Raw genomic sequence first — 12352 nt, 5'->3', positions numbered from 1 at the left:
CTGGGTGAGGTGTAGGCCAAAAATTACACTTCCACTCCCCAACAATGTTCTCCTAACAGATTAGACCAATTCTTAATCTAATGTGCCCTGAAGTGGCTCACTTTCTGAAAGGGAAGTGAGCCCTGATGGAATGGGTAGAATTTTCCCATCCTGCGCACACTGGAATGACTCCAGTTCAGTTCAGTCGCTCAGTCATATCCTACTCTTTGTGACCCCATGGACTGCAGCATGCCAGGCCTTCCCTGTCCTTCACCTCCAAGCAATGCTGATTATGGACCAGAGATCAGGACATTTCTCAGTTCCAAAGAGCTTCATGCCAGGGTGGCTGGCAACTGTCAAGGAGAACCCCTCCAAATTCTCTGGAGAGAAATGAGCTCAAGCAGCTGCTGGCAACCCAGAGAAGGGGCTGCTCTCTGCCAGAGTTGACCTGCCATGGACATGGACTTCCAGATGGCTCATCAAAATTGTTAACAACGCAAGTTTGTGCACCTGAACACAGTGAGGTCAAACAAAATGAAACAGAAAAAAAAAAAAAAAAAGGTTTATTGCAGAGCCAAGCAAGAAGAATGAGTGGTTTGTGCTCAAAATCCTCAGACTCCGTGATAGTTTGTGGGAGAAGATTCTACAGGCAAAATATGGAGTGAAGCTTCAGAGAATGTGGTTTTATTCTGACTGGTTAGTGTTCCAGGATTCTTGTGCTCAGGCTGAAGTTATCATCCTCTACCTGTGTAGGGGACTTAGTTCCTGCCCAAGAACTCAAAGATATTGTTATGTATATCCCTTGAGAAGAAACCGGGACCCTAGTTTATCATTGCGCTATTATTTCTTGAGTACCCCTTCTTTGTTTCTGCATTCTCCCCCTTCCCTCTGTGCTCAGTCACTCAGTCATGTCTGACTCTTTCCAATCCCATGGACTATAGCCTGGCAGTCTCCTCTGTCCATGGAATTATCCAGGCAAGAATACTGGAGTGAGTTGCTGTTTCCTTCTCCAGGAGATCTTCCTGACCCAGAGATCAAACCCATGTCTCTTGCATCTTCTGCATTGGCAGGCAGATTCTTTAGCACTGTGCCACTTGGAAAGCCCACAACTATTTGAATCTGCTTGCTGGAACTCAGGGAAGGCCTAGGAGGCCAAATGAAGTCTCTTTCCTAGGAACATGTAAAGAATTTATATGCAGCAGAGTCCCGCAGAGTCCCACAGAGTCCTGTCCAGTTTTATTATGACACATTACAGTTATTAAGTTTGTCACATGGCCACACAAAACTGGAAATCACAATGGGAAAAATAAAATCTAATCTAGGTGGTCATAAGAAAATCTAAAATCTTACAGTTGTATTAAAAATGAATGAATAAAGGAAGCAACAAACAGTTTCTGCTATATCCATGTCAGACTGTCAATCAAAAAACAAAACTGCCTACAGAAGAATATATAATGGTCATATCCAAAATATATAATAGTCACATAAAATATATTAATACTATCAATATATGTTGTTATATTTGCAAGTCTATGTTTCTTTTCAGGTAGCTATAGATATCAATATGTCTCCAGTGTTAGATTATGGGTTAAGCAGAAGCAGAAAGTAAAGATTTTTGCATTTTTTTCCTTCAGATTTCTTTATGTATCTTTTTCAAAGACTAGATGCTATTTTGATAACCTAAAACAAATGAAAAGAAAATAAAAACTATAGACTCAGGAGACTTCATTAGTAAATTAACAGTTTGAATTGACAAACAATACATCTTAATGCAATAAAAATGAACTTGAAAGCAAATATTTAAATGTTACCCCATTTTTACCCTTATATTTTAGGATGTTATCGTAGACATTGAATAGCAACTCAATGTTCTCTTTTTGCATATCAAGCTAGGATAAGTTCAAAGGGTTCCAGAATTCTGGTAATGAATACTAGAAGGATTCATAAGCCTTACAAGAAGGAAAAATTAAAATCAATCATCTGTATTCCATGTTAGCAACTGTGTAATGCTTTCTGAATTATCTAGATCAGCCATCTTTGGAATATGATCTCTGTGGACTAGCAGCAGTAGCAGTAGTACTTGAGAACTTGCTTGAAAGTCATGTTCTCGGGCACCGACCCACGCCTCTTCCATCAGAAGCTCTATAGATGGACCCTGGCAATCTGCCTTTTTACATAAAGCTCTGCAGATGATTCCAATATGAGCTCAAATTTGAGAACCACTGACCTAGATAATTACTTCAGGCTTTTGCTTTGTTTCCCTTCTGCAAACATGTCAGTAATTGCTATGGAAATGTATTATAATACAGTCAACATGCAATTATCTCTGATATTCAGGAGCAGAATGATTTGGACAAGAAAATACCCTGGATAATCCCCACACCTCTCTTTAGCTGTTAGTTTCAGACTCCGCCCACCCATATATTTTTTGTTGCCAGCGCCCCTAATGAGAACTGTAATTGACTGACTCCTGCTTCAGCTCATTTTTTCCTCCAGCCCACTCTCTGGTGAAGGTGCTAATGAACAGTGAAATAGCCTGAAGGCAAACAGCAGGAGAGAAAAGGAGAGCCCTGTCCCACTGAATATTTGAGAATATAATATCAAAAACAATTTTTTAAAAACCTCTTTCTCCTGACTTAAAACTTCTTAACATGCCAACGTTAAGTTCATTTTAAACACTCTCAGTAAAAAAACTGAACTGTTATAGTAGTACTATTATTTTCCCAAGATTTCTGTCTTTTACTTCACCTATTCGTTTTCTTTCTCTCCCTTCAGTCCTGTTTGACTAGTTTCAATCTCTTCCCTCTATTACTGCTATCAACAAAGCCTTCCTTTCCTTCTTTCTATATCTCTGTAAACTTTCATCTCCCTGTTTAACTGGCTTTGAATGCTAGTCTGTAAACCTACTTAAAAACAGATGAGAAAGAAAGGAAACATAACATTAAATGCCATGCCACTGTTATAGGTATAATTCTAAAGGTGTTCCACGGTTTCAAACATCAAATAAACCTCAGTTTGAAGGGTATTATTTGACTTCTCTGTCTGTATTGCTTTCTGCAAAGTAGCAGCAAGAAAAAAAATCATTTTAGAAATTCTTTCTGTGACTTTGACTGAAAAGAAAAAATAAAAAGCTATATCATCAATATAGTCATAATAATGTCAAACTCTTATTTTTCCATGTTCTTTTTTATATGATTCAAAAGATTACCCTTCCCCCCCAGTTAAAAAGCCTTATGTCATTATCTTATAAATGGTAAAAATGATTTTGTGGGCTTCCCTAGAAATTTAACCATCTGGTAGGTTATATATCACCTAGCATAGCAAAAAGCTCTGGGTAAGATAACTGCCATGTTGATGCAATTATATTGATGAGATTATTACAGATTCAGCACTGATGTGAGGCCATCTCCACTGTTTACATTAATTACTACTGTACTAATCTTAATTCTTTTCCTAAAAGGCTGAACCACGTGCCATATTTGATGTGATTTAGCCTGTTGATCCTTGTTAGCTATCTTTGTTGAGATCAAAGTAAAGAAAATTACAAAGATCCCAGTCATTTGATCATTATATTAATGTTTTCAAGATTCACCACATAGTTTACATAGAAATGTAAACTGGGACAGAGCTACCATGAGTTAAGTTTCTGAGTACAGTAAGATTTTCATATACAGTAAGATACTTTTGTTTAAAAGTACACTAATTCTTCCTCTTCAAAGTTGTTTCTTTGAGAAGATCCATCTATTGTTAGTATTAATGTTTAAGATAAATTTGAAATTTAAACAATGGTTTTCAAATTGTTTTCAGTTGTTCCCATGTTTCCATAACCTTATCTGTTGCAATTAAATTTGAATTCTGATAAAGGGGCAAAAATATTTGGGGCCAATTCTCTTGAATAAAATAATCAAGCCTCAGTAGAAATGCAACATGATAGAGAAAGGGGAAGATGCTCTCTGGTGGCTGTGTGAACAGAAGCCGAATACAATTCCATATTTTGGTCTTTAGCAGAATTAAAGAAATTAGTTACAAGCTATGTTTTTGTTAGTTTCAAGAATTGTCTGATTTACCCATGTCCGGTAAGATTATTAATAAAAGTGCATGGCAGATGCTACTTAGTGGATCAAATTATATTAAATGTATTCAATTTTGTAATATAATCAGTCTATAACTAAGCCACCAGCATGTCACTGTTAACTGATGGAATGATGTAGAATCAGCAGCATATCTTGTCATGGATGTTCTTTGTTTCAGTTTTTTTCTGGAAATAAATGTCACCAAGGACATTCTTGACTATGGGAAGGTAAAAATAAAAATATTTCTTGGAAATTGAATTTCGCTATACATGCACTCTTGAAATCTCTATTTTGTTATCTGTTGTGAATGAAGGATCAGCCCAAGACTCTGAATTTTAAATAAAGATATACGTGTTTTGCATCTGTCGTTGGACAGAATAAACAATGTGATAAGGCATTTTTAATAAGCTGATATTAGTTTTGCTATTAAATATGTACACCCCTTACTTTTAAAGCCAGCAGCTGCTCTCACGTAGCAGAACTGCTGCCAGATTTCACAAAAATAATTCCTAGGATTTCTAATTTAGGCTTATCCACATGCTTAGAGAGTTGCAAACATGTGGGAATTCAAAGGTTTCTGCCTATATTGAAATCTAAATCTTAACTATTTTTTTAAGACTGTATATCTTGAAAATAAAATCCATTAAAAATATTGGCATTTAAATGGCGATTATATTAGAACCCAGTTACTGTGCTGAATACAAACCACATGAAAACTCAGGCTTGAAACAACCTTTTACTATGCTTGCAGTTTTTGTGGATCAGGAATTTAGACAGGATATAGCAAGAATGACTGTTTTCTATGCTACTTGACTTCCTCACAGCATGGCAGACTCAGGGTGACTGAACTTCATACATGGTGGTTTTCAGTTCAGGTATTTCTGAATTATGAAAAGGTTGACTCCCCTTTCATAACCCAAATTCAGAAGTCACTCAACATCTTTAGATTCAGAGTTAGCAATAATACAAATTATTCCTAGGGATAATATGAATAATACCATTACAAATATTCTACAAATATGAATTTGTCATTTTAGATGTGATTAGTCTTTGGCCTGAATTCTTTAGAAAAATATTTATTAAAATTTTCACATGAATAAATTTTTGTTGTCTGTGTGGTTATTATTATCATTTTGTTCTCCATATCCTGCTTCATTTCAATATGTTTATTAAGGTCTTCTGATTTTCTCTTTTACTGAGGATATTTTTTGCCTTTGGATATGATTATTTTTTATAACTTTCCACAGGAAAATAAAAATGCATACATAAATTGGAGGGTGCAGAAGTTTTTCTGCAAAATCCATTTACCAGATTTGAGTGCTTAACTGAGTTCACCTTGTCATTTCTGAGCTACACCGCTTATAAATTTTAAAAGTTCCTGATTATAATAAATATGATGAATTATATTTTTAATAAAATAATGTATACTAGACACAATTTGGCCTATTAATTGATGATTTGTTCTTTTAAAAATAACTATGTGTTTGTCTTCTGACAAAGTTTGTCTTTTTTCATATGCATGGATATTGTTGAATTAACTTGCTCCTTGGAAAAAAAGCTATGACAAACCTAGACAGTATATTAAAAATCAAAGACATCACTTTGATGACAAAGGTTTGTATAGTCAAAGTTATAGTTTTTCCAGTAGTCATCTACAGATGAGAGACTTGGACCATAAAGAAGACTGAGGGCCTAAGAATTGATGTTTTTGAACTGTGGTGCTAGAGAAGACTCTTGAGAGTCCCTTGGACAGCAAGGATATCAAATCAGTCCATCCTAAAGGAGATCAACAACAACAACAATTTACTGGAAGGATTGATGCTAAAGCTGAAGCTCAAATACTTTGGCCACCTGATGCAAAGAGATGACTCATTGGAAAGCACTCTGATGCTGGGAAAGATTGAGGGCAGGAAGAGAAGGGGGCAGCAGAAAATGAGACAGTCAGATGGCATCACTGTCTCAATGGACATGAGTTTGAGCAAACTCCATTAGATAGAGAAGGATAGGGAAGCCTGGCGTGCTGCAGTTCATTGAGTTGCAAAGAGTAAGACACAACATAGCGACTGAACAACAACAAAAGGGATACTGCTGAATTAGTGAACAATTATAACTGAGATTTTTAGCAAAATCAGTCATTACACATTCTATAATTGGAGCCAGACTCATTTCTGTGTAATTCTGAATAAAAGTTGAGACAACAGTGTCTAAGTAATCTTGAAAATCAAGTTGAAACTCACATATTTTTCTTGCTCATGTTTTAGAGGAGCAAGAGTGAAGAACAAAGGTTTAGAAGTTCTAAGGAATTTAATTTTTAGAATAGTTTACTGAAGTTTAGTTGATTTGTAATAATGTGTTATTTTCTACAAAGTGATTCAGTTATACATGTGTGTGTGTAATATATATATATATGTATATACATGTATATGTTCTCTTTCCTATTCTTTTTCATTGTGGTTTATTATGGGATATTGAAAATAGTAGAACTTTGTTATCTATTTTATATTTAGCAATTTGTATTTGGTAATCTCAAACTCCTAGTTTACTAAGGGATTTAAATATAAAAAATTATATAATTACATAATGACAATCTAATGAACCACTTATATTTGAAGAGAGTAAATATGCAATAGGTTCAAAGAATTTAAATATCTTTACAGAGAATGTTGTTGAAGTACAGAACTTAAGAGGAATGATGAAAATTTTTTTTAGTAAAATACTCTATTTTGTGATGGGAATATCAGCTTTATCTTGACAAACTGTAGAACATTAATGATATCATAATGCCAAGAATTCTAAAGATTGATAGGGAAAAAAATATGGGTACTTTTTAGTGTAAAGAAATGTAAATAAGATTTAGCAATTTATATTTTTTCTGTAGAAAAGACAACATTTTCTTTATTTCTGCACGATACATTACATGATACACATTACTTCTTAAGATTTTATCTTATTAGATTAAAACATGTTGGATGATCCATTATGTTATAATAATTATATAAAATTATCTTACTGTTTCTAATGAACATTAATTTCCTTCATAAATCTTTATTTTTTTCACTCTCTCTTCAAAATAAACATTTGATAGTCAGATGGAACACAAGATCTTTAGACAACTTACTGCCTCATTCCCTGCTAGTTTTTTATTTGTTGTTGTTCAGTCACTAAGACGTATGTGACTCTTTGCCACCCCATGGACTGCAGCACAATAGGATTCCCTATCCTTCACTATTTTCTGCAGTTTGCTCAGATTCATGTTCATTGGGTTGATGATGCTATCCAACCATCTTATTCTCTGCCTCTCTCTTCTCCTCTTGCCCCCAATCTTTCCCAGCATCAGGGTTTTTTCCAATGAGTTGGCTCTTTGCATCAGGTGGCCAGTTTCTAATACCCCCACCTTTGTACCTACATTAGAGATATGTCAATTTTCTTTTAGAATCTGTCTATAATTAACTCTCTCACCAGCATCTTCTTACTTCACATATTTTGCTTAGCCTCTTACTTCACATATTTTGCTTAGTAATGTTTAGTAAACTCCATGATATGTCTCATATCTATTCTGTGCCTTAACCCCCCCCATAATCTAAAGTTATCTTCATTTTACTTAGACTACTGTACCCAAAGAAGTCTCAGCCTACACAGCACTATTTTGTGAGTTAAAAAAAGGAAATCTCATTTGTGTGGTCACAGACTTGCCAGAGTGCTCAGCTTGGAGGAGGTCACCACTTTCTCTAAGGGACATAAGCCTACACCAGATCACCACATTGTGACACTTGTCTTGTCAATATATTAATAACTCTTGCAACCTGATGGAGAATGCAAAACACAACTAAGCAAACAATTCTTGTGTTATGAATTACATCATTCATGCATGTATTCATTTATTTGACTGACCTACAAAAACCTAATATGTGTCAGGCAGTATTTTATTAATTGAAGATACAACATTGAACAGGATGTAAAAATCATTGCATCTAGAATATGTATATTTTAGTTAGAGAAATAGAAAATAAACAAACTCAAGAATAACATAGCACCTATAACAGAATGGCCACATGACCTATGTAATGACTCATCTTTGAATTAAATTATATCTAAATATCAACTATAAAATACTGAAGCTACCATTCAAGTGCAGAAAGTCTAGTTGCCCAGTTGAAGAAAGACTTTTATAAAAGCTCCCACATCTATTTCTGTTAGTTACTTGAACACGTCATAGACTTAGCTTTGAAGAAGTGTTCTCTGACTTAATATTTTGCTAGAATTTCGAAGGTTTCTTCTGTCCATGATAGAGGCATCAGTGACTCTGCCAGAGGTGAAAGTTCCAGATAAAGACTGACCATCTGATGTCTATGCAATTATGTCCATGAAGTTGGAATATTTTCAAAATTATCTTCAGCAACTCCCCAAATTCCAGCACCTATATTGTGAAAGGTAGTAATTATATTCCGTATATTCAATGTCTGATAAACCTATTATGAAAAACTTTGTTTTAACAAGTCTGTAATTTCACGTTTTTGCCCAACAAGGCAATTCTTAAAGCTAGGATTTTGAGGGTTTCTCTGGTGGCTCAGACGGTAAAGAATCCACCTGCAATGTTGGTAGACTTGGGTTGGATCCCTGGATTGGGGGAGGGGGGATCCTCTGCAGGAGGGCATGGCAACCTCACTTCAGTATTCTTGCCTGGAGAATCCCCATGGACAAAGGAGCCTGGCAGGTTGCAGTCCATGGGATTGCAAAGAGTTGGACACAACTGAGCAACTTTCACTCACACTAATTCTCTAGAAATACTTATATTTTAACTTTTTAATTTATATGTATGTTTTATTCTCATGAGCCTTTCCAGGATCCTCTATCAAAATCTTGTGTTTAGTCACTCAGTCATGTCCAATTATTTGTGATCCCATGGACTGTAACCCACCAGGATCCCCTGTCTGTGGGGATTCTCCAGGCAAGAATACTGAAGTGAGGTTGCCATGCCCTCTTCCAGGGAATCTTCCCAATCCAGGGATCGAATCCAGGTCTACCCACATTGCAGGCGGATTCTCTACCAGCTGAGCCACAAGGGAAGCCCAAAATACACGGATAGCAGAGGATGGTTTCGATCCACTGACCTGGATTATGGGCCCAGCATGCTTATGCTGAGCTACTCTGCTCTACAGAATAGTAAGTTAAAAAAATACAATGTTTTAATGATAAAAGGGGACTATAACCATTTGTTCTCTAATAACACTCTTTGTTTAACTTAAACATTGTTAGTTTTAGCTTGTTATTGTTCAGTCTCCAAGTCATGCCCGACTCTTCATGACCCTGTGGACTGCACCATGCCAGGTTTCCCTGTCACTAATCATGTCCTGGAGACTGCCCAAGTGCATGTCCATTGTATCAATGATGCCATCCAACTGTCTCATTCTCTGTCACCCTCTTCTCCTTATGTCCTCAATATTTCCAGGTCTTTTCCAATGAATTGGCTTACGCATCAGATGGCCAAAGTATTGGAACTTCAGCTTCAGCTTCAGTCTTCCAATGTGTATTCAGGATTGATTTCCTTTAAGATTGGTTGGTTTGATCTCCGTGCTGTCTAAGGGACTCTCAAGAGTCTTTTACAGCATGACAGTTTGAAAATATAAATTCTTCAGTGCTCTGCCTTCTTTATGGTCCAGCTCTCAAAACTATAGGTGACTACTGGAAAGACCATAGCCTTGACTATACAGATGATACTTTAGCTTGCTATACCCAAATCAATTCTACTAAATCAGACTAGGTCTATCCAGCCAGCTGACAGTCTGCTTACTGGGATTTGTACTGACTTGTATCTTGAGAAGAGTGGTACATATATAATTGTACTGATGGAAAGGAAAGATGATATCATACCCTTCATGAAATTATAAATATGCAATTAAGTCATAGACTGTTTTTAAAAATGGGAAACAGCTTCTCTGCAATTGTCTGAATTCCAGAATGTGTACCAAAATTTCATTGAACCCTAACTCTTTGTGAGCAGGTTATATGTATATTCTATTGAATTATATGGGACTTCCCTAGGGTCCAGTGGTTAAGACTCCAAGCTTCAATGCAGAGGGCCCAGGTTCAATCCTTGATCAGGGAACTGGATCCCATGTGCTGCAACTAAGACCAAGGACAGCCAAGTAAATTGCAAAACAGGAGAAGAAATATTACTCTCATTTGATAAATACAACTTAAAATATTCATTTTTATATTTAAATATATTATACTGGATTATATTATACCACACTTTATTGCTATATGTGTAGTCTTTTATGTGCTGAAACTTTCACTCTAATGTATTCTGGCTATGGCAACATGGATTTATTTAACATTAGAATATTTCAAAAGATATTTTACTCTGTGAATGAAAATAAATCCTACAATTTTACAATTTGTTTTCAGTTCATATTTTAAATACTGCATGTTACACCGAAAATGATATTTTAACAGATAGGACTGGTGAAAATTGATATTTATATGACAGTTATTTATGACAGTTATTTCTTCTTAATGCTTATTCATTTTTTTCACAAAAGAGAAAACAAACTCTGTAGTATGGTCCAAATAAAAATAATTTGTTAAATACACGAATGTATGAAATATTTTCTCAGAATTTAACAGGCTTTCCTTTTCTGATTTATTTTGTTCAAATTTAAAATTCAATTGTGTGTGAGTCTATATAGAAAACAAACATTGTTTCCAAGTATATGGCAGAGTGGGGGAGATAAATTAGGAGTTCATGTTTAACATAAATATACTACTATACATAAAATAGGTAGCTATAAGGACCTATTGTATAGCACAGGGAGTTCTACTCAACGTCCTTTAATAACATAATGAAAAAGAATCTGAAAAAGAACACATACATATATATATATATATATATGTATATATATATAATTTTGTTGTTTAATCACTAAGTCATATCCAACTCTTCGTGACCCCATGTACTAGCCTGCCAGGCTCTTCTGTTCCTGGGATTTTTCAGACAAGAATACTGGAGTAGGTTGCCTTGCCTTCTCCAGGGGCTCTTCCCCACCCAGAGATCAACCCCATGTCTCCTGCCTTGGTAGGTGGATTGCTTACCATTGAGTCACCAGGGAAGCCATATATATATATATATACATATATACACATATATATATGAATATATATATGAATCACTTTGCTGTACACTTGAAAGTAAAACAGCATTGTAAATTATACTTCAATAGAAAATTTAATTGTAATAAAGAATAGAATTTATCCTGAAGATACTAGCATTTTTATCTTACATTATTTATGTAAAATTAATTCTTTGTAAAGATTTTCATGTTTTGAGTACAAAGAAACAAGCATTTACTTAGTCTATTCAATGGTGAACATTCTTGTTGAATAGATACATGTCCAACAACTCATAAATATTTATAGATTCTTTAAGCAAAGAAACACAAAGAAACTTGAATTTTATGATCACAGTTTTGTTAGCAGTTCAAAAGTGTCAAGTTCTCCTTTGAGAACACAGTCTCTGACTTATTTTTGAAAGATGTGGGTAAAATAACATATATTAAATTTTAAGCAAATAAGGAATTTTGTCACTAAAATATAAGTTGTTTGGTTTTATCACTTGTGTTCCCTGGATCTGAAGAATATACTGTTTAAATTTTCATGATGGAGACTTTTTAAAAGTAATTTTTTGTCTTTTATTCTAAGACTGTGGCACCTCCTGGAAGCTTTAAAGAATCCAGAAGAACCAGATGCATATTATAAACTTTAAAAGGGATATGAACACAATTAAACACCAGACAAGTACAAAGAAATTAAAAGTAGAACATTAAAGTGTATTCTCTCAGACTTTTAATGTGCTAAATGTCTCTGTTCATAACATTGATGGTATCTTTTTTTGCATGCTAGTGGCTGAGAAAAATTATCAAAGGCTATAAAATGCAATGTTTTGAAAAAACAGCTTTTATAAATTATGAAGAATTTTCTTCAAAGGTAGTATTAGCATTAATTTGTAGCAACATGGTCGCACGTTTATTTATTTAAACACTAAGAAACTTCCAAATTAAAAAGAATTAAGAATGTTGACTAATAGTGTTATTTGTGCTTACTATGTGCTATGGTGTCTTATGCATGCTAATTTTTTTTTCCTTTCCTTGATTTTTTCTTTGTTACAAGCTTATGCAATATTGAAAAGTGATTTCTAGCTACTGACATTCATAGGCTTCAAATTTAAAGGCTTTTATTTATAAAGAATACAAACATATATATAATCTTTTACAAATGGACTATGTTGGCTGCATTTATTTATG

Source organism: Giraffa tippelskirchi, chromosome 5 (assembly GCF_054371585.1).
Source record: "Giraffa tippelskirchi isolate mGirTip1 chromosome 5, T2T-mGirTip1v1.2.pri, whole genome shotgun sequence".
Lineage (NCBI taxonomy): Eukaryota > Metazoa > Chordata > Mammalia > Artiodactyla > Giraffidae > Giraffa > Giraffa tippelskirchi.
Note: the sequence above shows the minus strand (reverse complement) of the source record.